At 43.4% G+C, this 22,942-nt stretch overlaps 1 long non-coding RNA gene across 1 annotated transcript; it reads left to right on the forward strand.

The window, feature by feature from the left end:
• The first annotated feature begins 1,133 nt into the window (after positions 1-1,133).
• On the forward strand, positions 1,134-18,387 carry LOC119161706 (uncharacterized). Its single transcript, XR_012888101.1, has 3 exons — positions 1,134-1,507; positions 14,023-14,122; positions 18,186-18,387. It is a non-coding gene; the product is annotated as an uncharacterized LOC119161706 (long non-coding RNA).
• Positions 18,388-22,942: the final 4,555 nt, after the last annotated feature.

Below are 22,942 nucleotides of genomic sequence, written 5' to 3' on the forward strand. Positions count from 1 at the left end.
CACAACTAAATTATCTCAATGATATCCTCTTTCCATGGCTTCCTCGCCTACAACATACCGCCCAGAGCAGTTGGCCACTGCCATTCTGAGCCTATTCATTCCTGCTAGGTCAAAACCAATGGAGACTTTCTGAACAAATTGGCTTCCCTATACGCGTGGTTAGTCTAGAAAAACAGCCTCAGTGATTCGTGGCTACTGCATACCGACGTAACGGCGCCTCGTTGCTGTGAGATCACACGACTCGTTGCAGGCGTTTCATGAAGCTTCACAATTATCCTGGCTGCCACATGACGTTCTCCACGTTAGCCTTCATGTCGGGGCTCTATTTCTGTATTGTTACTAGTGATAATGAAGTACGCAAGCCCGTCAGAAGTGCAGCTGTCGGCTTATCATTCTGGCACAGACGACCACTTCTGAGCCTTAAAATTTCTGTAATGATCGTGAGACCGCCTTTATTGAGCTTTTCACTGCCTGGTTACTAGAATGCCCCGAGAATGCCGAATAGGCACCTACGTAAGCTTCGCATTCATGGACACCTTTGTTCGCAGCAACTACCTACAATAAGTGCGCAGTAGAGACTCAGGAAGAAAACGAATCAGTTGTTACTGAGCACCAACGACTAAGTTGAGCCAAGTGAAGGGGCCGTGAACTCTTCAAAAGAATGTTTGTGTACAATCTAAAGCAATATTACTCAAAATATTAGTAACAGAGTGCAATGGGCTCGCGCCATGAACGGATTGATCGTTGAAGAAGCTAGCAACCGCAAAGGCATGTGTGCCGTGTGCAAACCAGTGAGTATGAAAAAGAATCAACCGCGCGGGAGATGCAGGTCCTATGCAGACACCTGTTACGTGCGTAGACCATTGATAAGGGAACTAACCATCCACCTCACTTTTGGGTCAGTCTTCCACCTGGGGTCACGGCAGCGTGTTGTCGGTTGTGTCGCCCTCGGAGAGCTTGACGATGTAACATCTATGCTGCAGTGCATTAGATATTACGGAGCTTTATTATCGCGCACCGCGAGCCTTGCGGTGTGGTCACTGCCACTGCGCATGCGTCGCAACGCGAGTTGACAGTCGCGTTTCAGCCCGCCCACAGAAAATCTGAAGTAGCGGCCGCGTGTGTGGCCCGCAAGCGCTGGTTTCGAGGCTATGGTGTCGCTGCGATTGTGCGTTGCAGTTTGCAGGAGAGAAAACGCTATTTTAAAACTCATATGGCACCCGCTATGCCGGTGACGCCCACAGCACTTGAAAACTTTATTCTAAATCTCCCTATAAACACTGTCATACAGGCATGCGTGTATGATCGTGTGGTGCTACTTTTACGTTTCACTGCACCCTTCAGTTCCGGAGCTGGTGCCGGCACGCCGTGACACGCACTGTAAATCTCCAGCGTAGTGTCGGCACGGCATTGCCACCGGTTGGGAACAGCGACAGAGAAGATATTATGCCTATAGAATGCAGTATTTCCGGCTCTTGACAGAAATCAGCGCTGAATTCTTCCACGGGTAAGTAATATTTCTTTATTCTGCCGTACATGTCGCGTGCCCGAACACATCGCGCTTACCGGCAACGGGCTTGGTCATGTACTCCAACAGCACTCCAATATGGTTGCGGAAGGACCATAAACCCGTGAACTCGCATATGAAAGGATAGGACGTACGGACTTACGACCCGCGCCGCTTTCCCTAGATCGTCAAGTAAACGTATATCAGACCAAAGTACTTTCCCAAAAGATAAGAACAGCTAATTGTTCGCTATCTCATTTTTTGCCGCAGTGTGAAGAGTGGTGGTGTCAGCTGATCGACTATGTTGATTTCGAGGATGCCTTGCGTAACCCTGTGTGCGCTAGGAGTAGCGCATGAACTAGAATTGACGGATGGTCTAGGCAGCACTCTGAAGTACTTATTGAGCCTGTCTGACAATTCACCGTGGTAATTGACAGCTAGCTAGTAACGTCATGGTATATCTGCGAAGCACTGCGCGTTTGGCATGACGTTAGTGTCAAAGCATGTACCAACCATTATCAGAACTTTGATGGTCAAGATCCCAGAGTCATTTCTTAGCAAAATGCCAGCGTGTCATTGTGGCGTTGAACTTCCCAACGCCAGATGTGCTTATGCCGAAAACGAGCGCCACGCACCTTAATCTATGCCTTGTTCTTCCTAGCATGGAACATCGCTATCAAAGTCGTCGGTCCCAATCCACACCTGTGTGAAATCAACCAAATTGATTCATGTTATCTGGTCACGTCACAGCGATTGTTTTTGATTGGGATCAAAACAGGTTCTGATCTGCCTCGACTTCGGTCAAAAAGGCCCCGTATGAATATCGCTTAGCATTTGTTATGACAACGTGACGCTGACTTTTTCTTCATCTTAAAACGCAATGTAAATTTCAAATTTCGTCATGAGCCATGCGATAAGAGTCAACATTTCTAGCGGCATCTTTTTTTGCAAGTATAACGAAACCTGCTACTATTTGTGCAAACAGAGAGACATTAAAACAGGCCCATATATCTTTCATTACTGAGGCCGGGGCAAAATGGACGGAGGCCCCAGTTTTGAATTCGTAACCGACTAGATTTTCATACTTTTACTGAGCCTAAGGGTAGAATCAAGTTTTACCAAACCAAACTAATCATATGTGTATTTTTTTTTGCCCCATAGCACGAGTTATTACTCTATGTACAAAAAAGTCGTGGAAGTTTGAATTGCCCATAAGCTGAAATCGCTTGTTTTTATGAGCAGCATACAACATCAAATGACACCATTTTCTTATTCAACACATCATATAAACTGTTTTTTTTTTTCAAATTGTTTGCCGGAAATTCTGCTCTGCAGCTGAAAAGGAAGTGTTTATACCAGGTATGTCGAAACACATTTTTTTAGTATTTGGTTGCGGGGATGGAAGGAGGGTTGGATTTTTAATGCTAGCAAACTTTTATTCCCTTGTATCCCAGGATCGACGTACATGTGGATATGATATATCTGTGGAATGGGATAAGGCTGGCCAACGCATTGCCTTAAAAAGTAATTTGTAATATTGCCAATATTAAGCATTTCATAAAAGCTTTTGTGTGTTTGCCTGGTCACGTATAGCAAGAAATATTGATGAATGATCAATTGATTGAGTCATTGACTGATATTTGTGGTTTAACGTCCCAAAAAGACAATAGTATATGAGTATTAGGGACGCCGTAGTAGAGTGCTCCGAGAATTTAGACCACTTAGGGCTCTTTAACGTGCGCCCAAATCTGAACACTCGGGAAACCAATGGAATGTAAATAAGAAGAAAGAAAAGTGGATGAAAAAATTACCAACTGTGAGCAGGAATCGAACCTATGACCTTCGAATTACGCGTTCGAGCATTGAACGCGTAATTAGAAGGTCGTAGGTTCGATTCCTGCTCACAGTTGGTAATTTTTTCATCCACTTTTCTTTCTTCTTATTTACATTCCATTGGTTTTAATAACTTCCCCTGTACATTCCTTGGCATTACTGTCTGTTATATCTCATTAATATTGTGTTAAAACACGGAAAAACGAGCCCTTAGGTATTTTATTTTTTTATTTATTTATACTGTCAACCCTCACTTGAGGGTCATTACAGGGAACACTTCTTTCCCTTATATATATATATATATATATATATATATATATATATATATATATATATATATTCAGTGGGAAAGTTCGGTGGGTCTGGTACGTATAAGAAAAGAAGGTGGTACACGTACGAGAAAGCAAGCAGTACCTTTATCGATTTACGTTTCGGCCGCGGCATGGCCTTCGTCATATATATATATTGCGCTGTATGATCAGTTATGCATTAACAACGCACCCAACTTCATTATCTTGTCATATATGTGTGTCATTGTCTGTGAACAAACAGTAGTAAGGGCGCACTGATCAATAGCTTTTTTTCAAGTTACCTGTAGAGCGGTATGCCTAATATACTTGTTTCATAAGTTTCCTCGGAATTCTTAAGATTCGTTTAATTATTCAGCTAAGTTTAAGATAAAAATGGTTCATCTTGTGTGAGTTGGGCTGCATTTTGAGTTACCAGAGATTTGCAAGTTGAGTTGTGAATGCCAGGCATACTCAGCTCACGTTAGAAGCTGATCGAACAGTGCATGGTACTAGTAGGACCTTCTTCGTTGCAGTGTGGCTTGGGAAAAAACATATTAAATGTAGCTGAATGTGCCTTCCAGGAGTTACATTTGCCGGTTATTTGCTTTATTCTAGACATGAAGTGAACACATACACGTCATAACTTTTTTAATTGACTAATTGAAATAAATAAGTTTATTTGGACAGCGCCGATAATTAGCACGTTGAATTACAGCAACAAGGAAAGGGCTGTTGAACAATGATATTGCTGGTGATGAAAGCATTCAGTTTGTACGTAAACATGAATACACGAGTAATGTAGATCAGTGATAAGATCATGAACATGTTTAAGTTGAGCTCTGGGTCAAGAAATGCTCTTTGAATGGTAAAAATGATGGTAATGATGAAAGCAATGAACATTAGTGTTTAAAGATTTCATGATGGGGGTGATGAACGATGATTACGAGAAGGATGACTCAGAGCCGTTACCAAGTGGCCACAGGGACATTTACAAAGATTGTGATAACAATAATAAAGATGTTTAGCAGGTGATGAATGGATTGATTATAATTAAGAAGCATAGAGGGACTATGTAAGTAGTGTTGACGATAATAATAATGTATATAAACAGCCGTCGGACAGGTTCCAGGTTTATTCCCATTTTTGTATGCATTGTTATTGAATTTACGCAAAAAAACATATTTACTAGCGCAAATAGATTGGCAGCGGGATACAAAGAGTTAACTTGTCACATTAAAATACATGCATATTAGTAGTCATAGTCACCTGTAATCTTATCAGCCTGTTTTCTGCACAAGTACAGCAACAAAGATAGCAAGTGGGCAGACGATGTGTTATTGGGCAAAGGAGAAGCACTGGAAGGTGACGCAAAAACGCTTCCAAAGCAGAATCACTGAAGTGGGACAATTCATAGGATATCCTGCAGCTTTGTTACTGTAATTTCGAACTGTCTCGTGGCAGCAATAAAGCAAGTATGTCAATGCATTCACGGCTTCTACTTACACATCAGTGAACTTACACATAAATGTAACCAGCAGGTGGAACAAATTTTGCTACAAGGCCCTCGTCAAACCTTTAACGACAAAAAGATTTAAAAACAAGGGCGGAAAATTTAGGACTTCTTTTGCATTTTAGTGTTTCTTTTATGTGTACTATCAGCATGAAATGAAACCTAACAAAGGCATCTTTTGTAAACGGCAAAGTATGTGAGTGTGTGGCTGTTGTGGTTAGGTATGTGAGTGTGTGGCTGTGGTGGTTAGGTCTGCAAACCACCACGTCTGCAAACCAACGTGTCCCCAGTGCCATCGAATTCTTCTACCGGCAGAACTTTCTCAAGTGGGGGGTGATGTGATGTAGTAGCTGGGAAAATGCGAGCATAGCAGATGATAGCGCCTCATCACCTGGAAGATGACAAAAATCAAAGGGCATTGAAGCACGCACATTGAAAAAAGAAGAGAAGGCTCTCGCGCAGAAAGAAGCTGTTCGGACGCCGACAAGACGACGTAAGGGAGCCTAGGGTGAACACGCAACTACGCGCGAGGTTCGAAAGGCCGGGTTCCTGTCCTCGAGCCATTGACGTCCTCGGGGCACGGCGTGGCCAGGCACGAGTTCTGGTTGAGTGGTCCTGCGGACATCATCAGTACGGCGAGCGTTATAGGAACACCAGAACTACCGACCACGTCAAGCGAGCCGACGCGTCGCTCATAGAATGCGGTTACGCCTTAGGCCTGGCGATGCCTTCTTCAGCGGGACGCTGACCAGTGCACCCAAGCAGCGACTGCATCTGAGCACTCAACGGGCACCACTTCAAGGCACCGGGCTACGGCACAGACTGTGAGACTGTTTACTCTTTTCTTATGTGTGTGAACCGCGTGCGTGCACGACGTCTAGTACTGTATTTTCAATGTTTTTTCTCGTCTTATATATCTTCATTTTGTTTTCCGCACTGCCTCCATCTTACTCGCCTCACACGCTCTGCAACGTGACGAACCTAACCAGCACAGTGGCCCATGCTTTGCTGCAATTGCCTGAAGTGCGAGCAGTTGGCTGAAAACGAAAAACTTCTAGCGAAGGCGTTGGCACTTGCCAGCTAAATATATAGCCGAACACGACGAGTAGGCCTGGTCATGCCAGACCTCACCCCTACCTAGAATGGTGGCAGTTCCTTTTTGTATATCAGGCCACGGCTTCTAGCCATGGATGGATCACATAATCAAGTTACTTCTCTGTGTGCGTGTTGTCAACACCACAAGTGGCCAGCACATGGCTACAGCCACTCACTGGTGGCTTTCCTTACATAGAAGACCCCCTTTCTCCCAAAGTGAGACAATCTGAAAGAAAATTAGTTTAAACAAGTTGATTTACTATGAAAAATGATTCACCGGAATCGCGGGCCACACGGCACACAGGAGCTTCACTGTGCGCCATCGGCTTTTCTTTTGGCAGACACGTTCCAAGACGACATACAGTATGCAAAAAAATTAGAGGGCAGGTATGCTTGCAAATGACCACAAAAATATATGGTTCACCCATGAAAGGTATCATTCTAAACTTTTTGGCCGGCAACTTAAACTTCTTCCTTTACCAGGCTCCTCAGCGCATCCTATGGTTTTTAAAGATACTAGAATAATTTGCGCTATCTGAAAGATGTGAAGACACACACCAATGCTCAGGTTTGTCTCCAAGTCAGTGCTAAGAACAAAACAGAGCTGCATTAGCTGGCCTTCTTATTTGTCTTTTTGCAAGTATACACAAAAAGCTCACCACTATAAAGCAATGCATTGTGGCATCATGTGATTTCATCAACTTAGCAGACAACAAAACGCTATGAATGCAACAAGTCTTGTTACTTGCTTCCCATTCTGCCACTGCAAGTATAATTTCTAAACGGAAAGTGGCAATGCCGTCATTATTTTTAAATAGCTCCTCGCCACACCACAGGTGTTCAACTGCCATTCTTAGGACCGTTATGAATGACCTCGTCAAAAACCAGATGTATGCACTAAGGGACAAGAAAGGCAAAGTTACTACCAATATGGATAGAGTAGTAAAATTAGCGGAGGAGTTTTACAGAAATCTGTACAGTAGCCAGCACAACCACGACCTTAATATAAGAACTAGCAGTACCTCAAACGACACCCCACCAGTAAATATAGTAGAAGTGAGAAAAGCCTTGGAGAGGATGCAAAGAGGCAAAGCTACTGGTGAGGATCGGGTAACATCAAATCTGCTGAAAGATGGAGGACAGATTGTGTTAGAAAAACTAGCGACCCCGTTTACGAGGTGTCGCCTGGTGGGAAAAGTACCAGAATCATGGAAGAATGCTAACATAATCTTAGTACATGAGAAAGGAGATGACAAAGACTTGAAGAATTACAGGGCGATCAGCTTGCTCTCCATAGTACACAAGCTATTCACAAAGGTAACTGCTAATAGAACACAACATTGAAATTCAATCAACCAAAAGAACAAGCACAATTTCCAACAGGCTACTCAACAATCAACCACATTCCTACTATCAATCAGGTAACATAGAAATGCTCAGAATATAGGCAACCACTATACATAGCCTTCATAAATGACGAGAAGGCGTTTGATTCAGGAGAAATATCAGCAGCCTTGCAGACACTGTGGAATGAGGGCGTCAACGAAGCATATGTAAACATCCTGGAAGGGGATTAACTGCTACCATAGTGCTTCATAAAAAAGCAACAGAATACCAATCAAGAAGGGTGTAAGGCAGGGGGATACGATCTCCCCAATGCTATTTACCGCGTGCTTACAGGTTTTCAGAGGCCTAGAATGGGAACAGTTAGGCATAAGAGTTCATAGAGAGTACGTTAGTAACCTGCACTTCGCCGATGACATTGCATTGCTGAGTAACTCAGGAGACGAATTGCAACTCATAAGTACAGAGTTAGGCAAGGAGAGCAGAAAAGTATGTCTTAAAATTAATCTGCAGAAAACGAAAGTAATATACAGCAACCTCGGAAGGGAACAGCACTTTGAGATAGGTAATGGCGCACTTGAAGTTGTAAAAGACTATGTCTACTTAGGACAGGTAATAACCGCGGAGCCAAACCATGAGACGGAAGTAACCAGAAGAATAAGAATGGATTCGAGCACATTTGGCAAGCACTCTCAAATCATGACAGGTAGACTGCCACTATCCCTTAAGAGGAAGGTACATAACAGCTGCATCTTGCCGGTACTTAGTTACGGAGCAGAAACCTTGAGACCTACAAGGAAGGTTCAGCTTAAATTGAGGACGACGCAGCGAGCAATGTAAAGGAAAATAGTAGGTGTAACCTCAAAACAAAAGAAGAGAGCAAAGGGGATTAGGGAACTAACCGGGGTTAAGGATATCATAGTTAAAATCAAGAAGAGGAAGTGGACATGGGCCGGGCATGTAGCACGTATATAGGATAACTGCTGGTCATTAAGGGTCACTAACTGGATTCCTAGAGAAGGCAAGCGAATTAGGGGCAGACGGAAGGTTAGGTTGGCAGATCAGATTAAGAAGTTTGCGGGTATAATTGACTGAGTTACCTGGCGGAACACGGGAGAGGCTTTTGTCCGGCAGTGGACGTAGTCAGGCTGCTGCTGCTGCTGCTGCTGCTGCTGCTGCTGCTGCTGCTGCTGCTGCTGCTGCTGCTGCTGCTGCTGCTGCTGCTGCTGCTGCTGCTGCTGCTGCTGCTGCTGCTGCTGCTGCTGCTGCTGCTGCTGCTGCTGCTGCTGCTGCTGCTGCTGCTGCTGCTGCTGCTGCTGCTGCTGCTGCTGCTGCTGCTGCTGCTGCTGCTGCTGCTGCTGCTGCTGCATGATCTCGTGTCTCGAGAAGAAGGGCACGGGAGAAACGTGCACAGCCGCATTCCTGGAAGAAAAAATGCGATGGCCCCTCCATCTTTAAGAAAGACCAACGCACGGTACATTGATGTGCAGTGCAATGAAAGGCAGGCTTCTCCGCCGGTCAAGGCTTGGGATCTGCCTTTTTTGCACATCGGGCGAGATGTGCTGGCTTGCCATGGCTCATACACGACAGGATGCCTTCGCATGCCACACCAATTTCCTGATTCCTCAGAATCGCCTGCTGCTCAGCGTAAGCAGTTTGGTTGGAGGCAGAAGCGCCACGTCGCCGTGTGGGGCTGGTATTTTGAAGGAAAAGCCAAATTGCTCAGTCGCGCACGTGATCAAGAAGCCGGGCATTGAAGTGTTGTGGTCTTTCCTTTTCTTCCCTTGCGTGTGGAAAGGTGGTTCCACTTCATGAGTCGCCACCCGAAAAGTAATCGAGCATCGCATCGGCTGAAAGAGTGAAGAATGCGAGCGGGGTTGACTACGCTGCTTTTAAAAATGGGGGACATGCTTGTTTTCAGCATTCCTTCAGCGAGCTTGATTCAGAACGAGACCTTAAGCCAAAGTTTTTTTATTGAAATAGAAAACACGCAGAAGAGTTTTTTTTTCACTTACTTGTTGACGGCTACCCTTTGGACTTGATTTTTTCTCAAGATTGAGTTCCCCAAGCTCCTTTCTGAGCTCCTAAGCTATGCAAATAAATTGTTGTCGTTAGTACGAGTGCCTCATCTTACTTGTTTGACAATGGTTCCTACGACGGGCGCCCGCTACCAAAACTGAGACCCACAGAACTTAGAGTCGTAACAAGAGTTACCTGGCATGCTCTGAATGTGTTCATTTAATTTTTTCTCTTTTTTGGAGGGAACACCGCCGCAGTGGTCTAGGGGCTGAGGTACTCGGCTGCTGACACGCAGGTTGCGGGGTCGAATCCCGGCTGTGGTGAGTGCATTTCCGATTCAGGCGGAAATGTTGTAGGCCCGTGTACTCAGATTTGGGTGCATGTTAAAGAACCCCAGGTGGTCGAAATTTCCGCAGTCCTCCACTACGGCGTCTCTCATGATCCTCTGGTGCTTTTGGGGCGTTCAACTTCACATATCAATCAAATCATCGATCTTTTTGGGGGGAGGGGGGACCGAACCTACTTCATTTATCAGAATTTCGCAGTGGCAAACCTACTTGGAAAGCTCATTAAGTTACCTAGCACTAATTATCAATAGTTCTTTTAGTTAAGCTATGACGGCTGCAATGGTAGGTTTATTGCTTACCAGCTCACATTTGTTATCAACTGTGCTGTATTTCTTAAGCTTTTCCACCTATTGGACAACTTCTAGACTTTAAGGTTTTATTGTACAGTACAGTTCACTGTTAGGGGGAACACACGAGTGCGTGGCCGGCAATCTACTGAGAACTAGCATGGACTCACCAAAGTGGTGCGTGCCCTGTGTCATCTGCCAGTTCTCTGCCAATGCACTCGGCGTACGCTAGTGAGCTATCAGCCTTTGCGCTTTTCGTTTTCGCACTGTAAATCAAGAGATACCAATTCTGCCTTCATAAGCAGATATTTCATGGTTGCGAAGGCAATTTTTGAATGTTTGCTGCAACAGAATTATCTGTTATCCAAAGCAGCCAGTTCCAGCAGGCAGTATGTGAAAAATGTCACTGGTTTATTGGAGAAAGTTTGCGAAAAACTGCAGCGATACATAAAATTATGCATTTTTGTGCTTGGTGGAAATCAGACGAGAAGTAGACAGAGATGAAGCTAGATAAGTTGCAGTGCAAGAGTACGGAAGCGCTTTTCAATGCTTTCATGCATACAAGCGTAGAAGTAGCAGATGAAGCAGGCCACCTGCCACCCTTGTGATTGTATGCGCATGCACCGTATTTAAAAATCTCGCCACAAGTTAGTGCCACGCGTCCCACCGTCCATGAGCTTGCGTGTTCCCTCGAACAACGGACCGTACTGTACAGTGGCAGTCCTACAAGTCGCAAAATCGGGGCCATCGTTTAGGAGATCCACGACACCATTAAAAATGAAATTGGTTTTGAAAATACCACTAGCCGTAACAGTATTTCTGTCGCTGATTTTTTTCAAAGTTGTGCACCAACACTGTGCAGTGTTGGTGCACAGCTTTGACTACGAGCAGCATGTTGCAACTCCTATTTCGCATGAATGTGTATTGCCATCAACCCACTTAATGCCTCTGAGAGTTGTGCGTCTGTGTTAACAAAAGTACTTTTTTCTCTATTGGTTAGCTTTGACAGGACTTTTGTTGCCACACAGTTTTTCATTTCATTTCATTTTATTTGTTTTCATTAGTTACACTATACAAGGTAAGCGAAAAGATGAAAAAAGCCATACAAACACATTTGTAGCACAACATACGGGAGTACGAGTACAGTTTTCAGAAAATGAATGTTCAGTTTTGCCTCGCATGATGGCCTGGAAGTGTGGCCAGAGCTTTCAACTAATAATGAATGCTCTATATTTTCCAGAGATGTGACATTTTGTTTGTGCTGTTGACATGAAACCTCATGTTTGATTTTCGAAAAATATTGAAATTTCATCCCAAAAGCTTCGTATCTCTAAAGACATGACTGAGCCATGGCATTTAAGGACGCTTTCATAAGGTAGCTTTTACAACATTCTGCTTCCACTTGGGCAATCAGAACCTGTCTAAGGGCCACAGCAAAAGCTCTGTCAAATAACCACAAGACATGTGACAACTTCACTTTGAAATTTAGATACCTTTTATCTTAATTACCTAAGGCGTATCTCTACACAGCATGAGATCAAGTCTTCAACTAATGGCCATAATAGCTGCTCATGTGTTTGTGTTGCAGTGCACAATAAGGATTCACACGCTATCAAATCAACCTGGAGTTATCCAGTACGACATGCTTCATAATCAAACTGGTTTACTAGGTAGAGTGGCAGAACACTTTCATTAAAGGACAGCAGTATCTACTACTCAGTAAAACACGGGAAACAAAAAAACAACTGCAATGTTCTTTGTTTGAGGGCCATGTATGACACCATCAGCTAATGACAAGTGACTGCTACAAAAGCCTGTGCCAAACTTTAACGTCACAGGTAACTGTTAAACTTATTTAGGCAGCTCTACCCACTGATAGAACAGTTGAAGTTAATGCCAATATTTGCAATGGGCGCTATCCTGTTTCCTTAATAGAAAAGTGGCGATATGCAGCGCTGTCTCATAATGAAGTTTATAAGCTACCTGTCATGCATCTACTGGTCCTTCAGGGTCAACTAATTCGGCAAGAGAGGGGGATTTACTGGCTACGCAAGAATACTCGTTCTCTTTAAAGGCACACGCAGCTGTTAAAGTGCATAAATGCATAGCTTTTAAAATAGCCTGACAAGAACAAATTGAAAATAATTGGCATGATGACTGCGGATTGACAAGGCATAGATAAAATGAAGATAACATGAAAATAGACCACTAGGTATAGTGAAGATTGGATATCCTAAATACGTTATTGCGTATAACATGGGCTTCAACTATATTAAGAATGCTATTCACATGCCTGAGCAGCCATCATAAATACCCTCTGCATGATGCAGGGGTATAGCTTCCCAGTAATGGCAGTTACGTTATAATAGAGCAAAGGCAGAATGCAAAAATGAATATCACTATTATTGCAGTACTTATTAAAACCACCCAGAGGGTCAAACTAAGTTACGATCTCCCTCCTAATATGTTTTATTATAATGAAATGGTTTTGGCAGGCTGAAGTTAAAGTTGTTGTTTAGACACAATAGACGAGCTCAGCCAAAATTTTTCGTTTGTGCATATGCTTATTCTTTGTCACATTCTGCATCCTCGCCGTGGTCTTTGAACAAGCGATTGCATTTCTTTGGGTGTAAAGAGCCTTCAAGCAGATGCTCTTCCACAATAAATTTTGAAGGGGTTGAGAGAATTATATAACAGACAACAAAGCAGCTTCGTCTGCCATAGTTTTACAGTACTTGCGGTGCTCGACTGCTGAACTGAAAATTGTGGCTTTAAAACCAGCCGGGGTGATCATTTTTTACTGAACACACATTTTTAAAGGACAAGGCATGGTGCAATGTCAGTGCATGTTAAAATACATCAGGCGGTTGAAATGTACGGCGTTTTCAACTACGCCATGCCCCAGAGTCATATCGTTGCTTCGGCATTCAAAACCCTAAATATTAGTAAAACACAACTTGACAGTCACAGAACAAAAATGTACTCAGTTGAAAAAATTAAACTACTTTCAATGTAGCAACAAAAAATTTTGCTTACGTACCAACAACTAAAGCAAGTGTAACTGAAATGTTCTAAATTCCGATAAATAGTTTCGTTATTTAGGCCTCAATAACCATTATACGTTAATTCCGTAGAAAACTTGTCACCATGAATTTTTTTTTCTGAAATTACCCCCAGAAACGTGCGGGTCTCATCAGTTACTGTGAAAACTTTTTTTGGAGAGTATTAGTGTAGAAATATTCACATTTCCAGCTATCGTGATGAATATTTGATTTAGTTGTCCGACAAGCTTTCAGGGCACAGGTCCCTTCAGCATTTTAAAAAACTTTTATTCGCTGAATGGTTCTCTCAACATGAAGGTGCGCTTGTGATATTTTAACTGTTTTTTTCAGAATGTCTAGTAAAAAACTGAGCTTGATTTTGGGGAAATGTTGGCTGCACAACACCTTGTACACCTTTATAGCTCATGTCACCAATATTGAAATCTTTGTGGACCTTGACATCATCTTTGAAAGAGTCTAATTTGTCAAGACTTTGATTTCTCTACACAAGGCACGTTCAGATGCTCTCCTTCAAAAACATTGGCTGTCCAACGCAATCAGCCCAGCGGGTGTCACACCTATATTTACTTTTACCGTGTGTGCTATCTTATGGTATGAGTAAGTTAAAATGCGACACAATGCACAGTGAAATTTCTGAACTTCAACTTCGATGGAGTCAAGAAGGATTCGCACCTCTTTGTAGTCATTGAAACAGTGAGGCAGATTCATCATCATTTGCTCTTTTGCAGGCCAAGGAATGGCCGTTTCAAGAACAGCAGCAAGGATGCGCAGTGTGCCATAGAAGATTTGTGAGGAAGGGGTCCTGCTTACACCACAAGGTGCGGCTAGGTACGTAAAGGGCAACGACAGCTTCCTACAAGTTTTTTATGCTCCCTACAAGTTTTTTTCAGGAACAGTTTTCTTTGAAAAGACGTACATATAGTCAAAAGATGTTTGAAAACAGCACTTATACAACCTCAATTCAAATCGTAAGTCATTTTGATTCTCTTATTTGTGCTAGAATAAGTGCATTCGTTGGCTGTGAGAGTGTGAAGACTTGCGATACTAACAGCCTTTGCATCTTCTGGTGCATTATTTAGTGAGAAACGTAGCTGATGTTTCATATTTTTGGTATAGTAAGTTGCTGAAAAATTCTTCTTATTTATTTATCCCACAATGTTACGCACAGGTTGTGAAGAGTAATGCGTGGGATGTGGGAACTGTGCTGTGTTTTGTCACGCAACGACACTTTATGATTTGCTTGTAACATACTTAGAACAGAATTTTTCCAGCCTGAAGTGTATGAAACTCATTCTTGTTTAGTGCATTTCATTTGCTTGTACGGCTGTGTGCTACAGTCTCTGTACTGAAGTTTGCCAAACAAACATTGGTGGGTTGGTTGATTGGTGCTGTTTATTATCACAAAGACACTGAAGCTTGAAGCTATGAGAGACGCTCTACCCGAGACTTCTCAACAGTTAAGGCCAGCTAGAATTCTTTTACGTGCACAGAGATGTTACAGTACATGAGCTTCTAGCACTTTGGATAAATCCAAATGCCATCACTGCAGCCAGGCTCAAATCCACATCTTTCGGGTCGGCAGCCAAGCACCATAACCACTACACCTATGTGGCAGAAATGAAATGTGACGAGGGCATGGAATCTGCTCCTTACAAATTCTTTCAGGAACAGTCAGCTTTGACAAGACGTACATATAGTCAAAAGATGTTTGGTTACAGCGCCTTATACAACATCAATGCAAAATGTACGCCATTTCGGTTCTCTTAGTTGGGCTGAAACAAGTGCCTTCGTTAGCCGCGAGATTGTGAAACCTTGTGATTTTGCATTTTCTGGTGCATTTTTAACGAGAAATATGCCTGATGTTTTATATTTCTATTCTAGTCACTTGCTGAATTCACCTACTTATTTATTTATGCCACAGTGTTGCACCCAGGTTGTGAATAATTTTGCGTTGGTTGTGTGAATTGTGCTCAATTTTTTGATCCACCAACCCTTTCCGAATAGTTTGTAACATATTAAAAACAGAGTTACTCCAGCTGGAAGTGTCAAACTTCATAATGTAGTTTTGGGGCACTTGATCTCCCCTGTAGTGCTCTGCATTTTTTGTTTGTTGTGCCCTTATTTACCGAAGTACCCTGCTCTGCGAATTGGGGTGTCTTGCGAGCACCGCAGCAGTGTATGTGGTCGACATGACGACTAGTGCCAACAAGCTTGTTTACTAGAAAAATGAGGTAGGCATACTCAAAAACAGAACTTCATGCCACTTCTTGAAGTCAGTGTACGCTGCTCTGGTTTGCTGTGTTGTTTTTGGATGAAATATACATGCTGTAAAACCACACATCTTAAACTGAAATTCAGCGTTTTATAGTGTGTCCTCTTTTCGTCTTCGTACATGTTAGTCACGCTGTTTCTGTGCCCATTCATTGTTGTTTCGTCACAATTTCCAGTGGTAAATCTACAGATTTTATGAGCTTTTACTAACCGATACGTTTCCTACTACTCGAACCTCCTAGTCAGGTGGAATACTCCTACATAACGTGGCCCTTGCGCCAAGAAACAGCATATATCATCAGGTGGAATATTCCTATCTCGTATATAGGACCCTACTATCCTTGGTTAAAAAAACTACTGTGAGGGACAATATAGGCTTACGTTCTTTTCCTATAATCAGAGAACTGATGTGTTTTCCAATAGCTCTAGGTTCTCTGCTATTGCGACTTATTCCTCACTTTCTTTGCCTTTTTAACTTGATGTATGTTGTCAAAACGAAACAAGCAAGACAAAAGCAAAGTGGCAGGTTTAGAGATCCTAATAATTGTATTTATGAATCTTGAACAGCTCTGCTTGAACAGGGGCTGTGGTAAATCTCTGCACCCATGCCAGGTAATGGGGCCAATATTCCAACAAGCTCTTTTGTAATGGCTGCATAAAATGAGGAAAAAAACATGCACGGAATGAAAGCCAGCAAAATAAAATAAAAAACGCACTAATGCACACTAGGCCACACGCACGCGTAATTACAAAATGGGTACCATGCTGCAACGTGAGCACAATACACGGTTTAAACATGATCCTTTCTCAAGTTCATAAAACGACATTGATATTTTCCAACAGGCACTAGTGCACCATCACCTACAGCCGAGAAAACCTTGCACGCGTCATCAGTGTCATCTTCCGCGTATGCAGCTGCCGCTACAATTTCGACAATCTTATGGTTGATATTACAGTGTCAGAATTGGTAACCCAAATTGAAAATCATGCACAGGCTTTCGCTATACGCAATACACTACTTTTCCTCGCTGTTGCACACATAAACGTAGCAACCGGTTGCTACGTTTAAGGCCTTAAGGAACTAATCAGCAGCGTGCTCGAACGGTAGACCTGAAGTTCACCTAAAACACGGCGGTGCGGCTTGTGACCGCGCCGCCGCGTTTCTTTCGTGTCAAGAAAGATGACGTACGGGGCGGGACTGCTGGTGAAATTCAGCCAGCTGCGGTACGTTAACGTGGATATAAATACATTCCATTAGTCAAGAATGCTTTGATTATTCACGGATTGGGGCTACTGGGAAAATAAGTGACTCGGATACGCTGATTCTACTTGCTCGCAGTTTCACAGTAGCCGTGGAGTGATCGCAGCCCCGAGTGAACTGAATGATGGCTCACTCAATTATTAACAGCTCCAAAGATAAGCACTTTATTTTGAAGTAGCACCAATATTTTAAGAAGGCTCTCACGTTCCGTTCATGCATGCCAGCTTATTAGACTCCCTGCGCACAATTTTATGGGTTTCTGCTTTACAACCAATACCGACGGGTTGTAAACACACACGAGGCAGTCCCACTTTTGACAGACAAGTTAAGAGAAAGAGACTTCTCTTACCTACGTGGCTTCAGAAAACCTCGTGCAGTTAAAATATGTCAGCTGTGGGCCAGCGTTGACAGTGTGGTTGGACAATTGTGCTTCACAAAATATTTTTACGAAAACATCTCGCTTTGCGACGTAAAATCATATTGATACTGTCACAGAGGGGTCCAGCTTATTCACCGAAGCACGAAACAAGCAATGTCGTAGTATTTCGTTGTCGCTAACGTGTTAACCGTGAGACATGCACAGCCGTACACGGGAACCACTACGTAGCATCGCCATATTGTCTTCTACCGATCATCACTGAAAGAACGCTCCTGAGGGCCGCGAGGCGGTATGACAGTCTAGGAACATTGCAAATATCGCGCGCACGAAACGCACCGCGAAGGTCGGCTTATAGGCGTCCTTGACTGAGCTTTGTTTACCGCCTGGCGAATAGCAGCAATGCCTGTTAGTCGCCTGCTCATCGTGTGTTGATCGCGGTGATGAGATGCGAGCTTGCGATATAGGTGTTAGGCCTTGATTCTTTGCAAAGCGGTGGCCAGCAACGAGTTCGGTTGTATATCGCGCTCTTGAAGTGTGCCGACACGAGCTGGCGAGGCTTTATCTAGCGGACTGGCTTTGGTTCCAATCTTTGTGGAAATCAGTCACAATCACATTTGATTTCTTGTCACTCACCCAAAAACAGCTCGGCGCCGTTGTGGCGGTGGCCCCGCGTTTCTTCGCACTATTGTTCGAGGTACGCTGTAGACAGTGGCGGCTCACGGGCCTGCTAGAGCTGTGCAGTGCCAGTCCCAGAAAACTCGCCGACTCGTTGGCGGCGCCTCGGCATGATGGCAACCCCTGCCATACTTGCGCTGTAACGTTATGTGGCTCGAAATGACATCAAGGTGAAATGATTCGCGTGCTGTATTTTAGACATGTGTTTTTTCTTTAATTCACGTTGTTGGCATTCGCCGTGTGCGTGCGTCCTCATCATCTGTCACGTGGCACTAACCATTTGCAATACTTTTTCTGTTTTGCAGAACGCAGCCGCTGTCCACAATGGGCCGATTGCTGTCTGTGTTGGCGTGTGTAACGCCACTAATCTAATGCTTCCATTAGAGCAGCTTAAAAAAAAGAAAACTCTACAAGATAGGACAACTTGACTGAAGCGGTATCAAACAGCGAGTTCAACGAAAGAAAGCAGAAACTGCTAAGCGAAAAATAAAACAATTCATCGTCTCACTTTTCTTTCCTTGTCGCATTGAGTGCAAAAGAAATGGTAGAAGAATGGCTGAATGCCACGGTAAAGAAGCCGTGAAAAAAAAATTCTCTGAACGCAATCTAGAATAAATCATTGTTTCTGGGGTTCTTCCCTGCGGAATTTGTTTCTCCCCATGGAGAAAAAGCTCCAAAGAGAGTATTGTTCCTTGCGCAGAGTAACTGCAGAAATTCATCCCTGAGTAATAACGAATTATTTAAAACGGGGGATAGAAAGTTCATCCGAACGGAGTATTTGAGTTGACCGACCGTTCAGCCAGCGAAGTGCGACAGCGAGGATTAACGGTTGCACTGGTAAACTGTAAATGTGAAGACAATATGTTAGTCCACTGAGATGACCTGTGGGGACTAAAAGCTTTCCGGTAAGGTGTAGATGTGAGGATTAATTGTTAGACCCGCTAAATGGTCGAAGAGCCGAGCGCCGGGGCAACCCCATCGCGCTCACAGAGAAAAATCAGCATGTACCTATTACATGCAATATGAAAAAAAGTTTTTTTTATCTTGTACGCCACATTTTTGCAGACTTTGTGCCATCCCCAAGTTCCAAGCCTAACAAGCCGCAGGCGCTAGCTCTCTGATTACTACTGTGACAAACATGCACACTTCTGGACAATATTGACACTTGCTGCGCAGAGGATGTGTGCACGGCGCACATATGAGCTACCGATGCAGCAGCTGACACCCGCACATGGCCCTCGGTGACAGACTGGCAGAGAGGGCTGTATGTGTGCGGTATGGTAAAAAGGGGGGGGGTGACAATTTGGTTATGCGGCTAATCACTTTTTTAGAGTTCAACACCAGCGGCTGCCTCTCGTCCCTGGCCAGATGGCGCGAACCCAACACTACAAACGCACTCGTACCCAAACACCGTCGAGCTTCACATTTTCCATGTCTACGCGCAGCCCAACGAGAAGTGCTTCGAGCGGATGCACGGTGACACTCGCACACATGCTCTGGGAACTCTATAACCGCTTCATTTCGACTCAGTCTTAGATAAGTAGGAGAAGTCCTTTAAAAGCTCACTTCTCGCCGACCAGCAATGTGAAGTCTTGCAATGCCACGAAGCAGCCGCCAGGCACTGTAAGTACCTACATGGCAGAGGCCCGCGGTGCGCTAAGCGCGTCTTGCGGGACGTAATTTTTTTTTTGTTAAGTTGAGTTGCATGCCCTGCTCTACAACCAAGTATTTTAAATGCAAAGCATTTCTTATCGAACTCTGACGAGTTTGATCATATCTATCTATCTATCTATCTATCTATCTATCTATCTATCTATCTATCTATCTATCTATCTATCTATCTATCTATCTATCTATCTATCTATCTATCTATCTATCTATCTATCTATCTATCCGGCAGCGACTTCTCAGCTCTCCTGGTGGTTTGGATAATGGCATATATACAAAAATTGGTATGGCATAACATGACTGTATGACAAGCCTCAGTTACTATAGTCATAACATGAAAATCATGGCATGCATGTCATGAATTTCATGATTTCTATGTTGTGGTCTTGCTGCTCTTGCGGTGGTTTCGTTAGCGTAATATATTGCAAAACCGGCATGGAATGACATGACTGCATGACGAATATAAATGGTAGACCGTAACGTGAAAATCATTACAAGCATCACATGCAAGTCTTGACTACACGCCACGCTCATAGTGCGTCCGCGGTCGTTTTGCTAGCTTCGCATAGGCCAAACTTGGTATTACGTGAATTGAATGGATGATGAAAGTATATGACTGGTGCGAACATGATAATCATGACATTCGTGTTGTGTAAGAACATAAGTACATGCCATGCTTGCGGTCATTTCGCTAGCTTCAAATACACCGAATTCGGTATTACGCAACTTGAAGGGATGATGAAGGAATATGACTGGTGCGAACATGATAATCATGACATGCGTGTCATGTAAGAACATAACTACATGCCATGCTCGCGGTCGTTTCACTAGCTTCAAGTACACCAGATTTGATATTACGTAACGTGAATTGATGATGAAGGTATGACTTGATAATCATGGCAGCGTGTCATTAAGAACATGGCTACATAAATGCCTCATGATGCGTTCGCGGTCGTTTCGCAAGCTTCACAAACACCATATTTAGTATTACGTAACATGAATGGATGATGAAGGTATATGAATGGTGTGAACATGATAATCATGACATGCATGTGATGTAAGATTATGGCTACATACCACGCTCATGATGCGCTCAAGGCCGTTTCAAGTTCATATAAACCAAATTTGGTGTCACGTGACGTAAGTAGACTACAAAGATAACTGACACGTTCAAACGTGATAATCATGACATGCGTGTAGCGTAAAACAATAGCTACATGCTACGCTCCTAGCGCGCTCACGGGCGTTTTGCTAGCTTCACATATACCGAATTCGGTATTACGGGACGTGAATGGGCGACGAGCACAAATGCCAGGCGCAAACATGATAGTCATGATATGGAAGTCATGTGCGGCACAATTTACGTACGCCTCGTAACGTTGTGCTGATTTATTGTGACAACTCAGCGTTCCTAATTTTTGCTGCGCATATCATTGATTCCCACTCTACGTGACATCTACCAATTTTTTTTCTCCACTTCGAAAAACATGCTAGCACGTTCATCTGACACCTTCCAAACAAAATCACGAACAATATTTTGCTCAAGCACACGCTTTGCGCATCATGTACTGCCACTAAACCTACCAGGAGCCACTGTGCATTTATTTCTTCTTATTGTTATTATCTGGTTTTTGTACAAAGATACACAAGGACACAAAGAAAGAGAGCAAGCAAGCAACTGCCAACTTAGAACAGCACTTCCCTTTGTCCTTTCCTTTCTATTGTACAAATATTTTTTGCTGCCCCGCCACGGTGGTTGAGTGGGAAAGGTACTCGGCTGCTCATTCGTAGGGCTGCATTTTCAGCGGATTTGCTAACATTCTGTAGGCCCTTGTGCTCAGATTGGGGGACACGAATAAACAACCCTAAATGGTAGAAATTTCTGGAGAACTCCACTCGGACATCTCTCATACTCATATGGTGGTTTTGGGACGTTAAACCCCACATACTAATCAATCAATCATCAATATTTTTTGCTCTATGTTATCAGGCAAGCACACAGAAGGGCTTAATTATTGGTGATATTACAAATTGATTTTTAAGGCAATACGTTGGCTAGGCTGAGCCCACTCCACAGGTATATTATATCCACGTGTACGTCTACGCTTGGATACTAAGGGATAAAATTGTGCTGGCTATAAAAATGAAGCCCTCTTTCCATCCCCCAACAAACTAATAAAAAATGTGTTTCTACACCCCCGGTACAAACACTGCCTTTGCAGCTGCACATCAAAATTTCTGGCAAGCAATTTGAACAAACCAGTTTAGATTATGTGTTGAATAAAAAATGGTATGATTTTATTTTGTATGCTGTTCATGAAAACAAGCGATTTTAGTATATAGACCCTTTGAACTTCCACGACTTTATTGTACAATAATGACGCGCGCTATGGGACAAAGGGGATACACATAAGCTTAGTTTGGTTTGGTAAAACATTGTTATACACTTATGCTTAGTAAAATTGTGAAAATATGGTCTGTTACAAATTCAAAACTGGGGCCTCCTTTCATTTAGCCCCAGTCTCAGTGACGAAAGAAATATGGGCCTCTTTTAAAGTCTCTTTTTTTTCTCAAATAGCAGCAGATTTCTTTATCTTTACAAGAAAATTGGCACTCAAAATGTGGACTCCTATGGCATTGCTCGTGACAAAAATTTACATCGCGTCTTAAGATGAATAAAATTCAGCGTCGCGTTGCCATAACAAGTGCGAAGCGATATTAACGTGGGGCCTTTTGACCAAAATTGAGCCTGATCGGGACTTGTTTTGATCGCGATCAAAAACAGTCGCTGCTACGCGATCACATACTACGAATCAATTTGGTTGGCTTCGCACTGGTCTAGATTAGAAGCGAGAACTTTGATAGTGATGTTCCGTGCTAGGAAGAACAGGGCATAGATTAAGATGCGGGGCGTTCGTTTTCGGCGTCAACACAACTGGCTTTGGAAAGTTCGGCGCCACAATGACATGCTGGCATTTTGTGAGAAACTCCGCGCTTCTGAGAGTTTAAGTTCTGATGACGGTTGGTAGATGCTTTGAAACTACGTCACGCCAAACGTGTGATGCTTTGTAGATATACCATGGCGTTACTAGCTAGCTGCCAATTACCATGACACATTGTCGGGCAGGCTCGATACGTACCTCGGAGTGCTGCCTAGACCATACGTCAATTCTAGTTCATGCGGCATTCCGTAGCACACACAGGGTTACGCAAGGCATCGTCGAAATCAACTTAGTCGATCAGCTGACACCACCACTCTTCACACTGCGGCAAAAAAATAAGGTAGCGAACAATTAGCAGTTCTTATCTTTTGGGAAAGTACTTTGGTCCGATATACGTTCATTTGGCGATCAAGAGTTCATCGAGTGAAAGCGGCGTGGGTCGTAAGTTTTTC

This window comes from Rhipicephalus microplus, chromosome X (genome assembly GCF_043290135.1).
Source record: "Rhipicephalus microplus isolate Deutch F79 chromosome X, USDA_Rmic, whole genome shotgun sequence".
NCBI classification, from domain to species: Eukaryota; Metazoa; Arthropoda; class Arachnida; order Ixodida; family Ixodidae; genus Rhipicephalus; species Rhipicephalus microplus.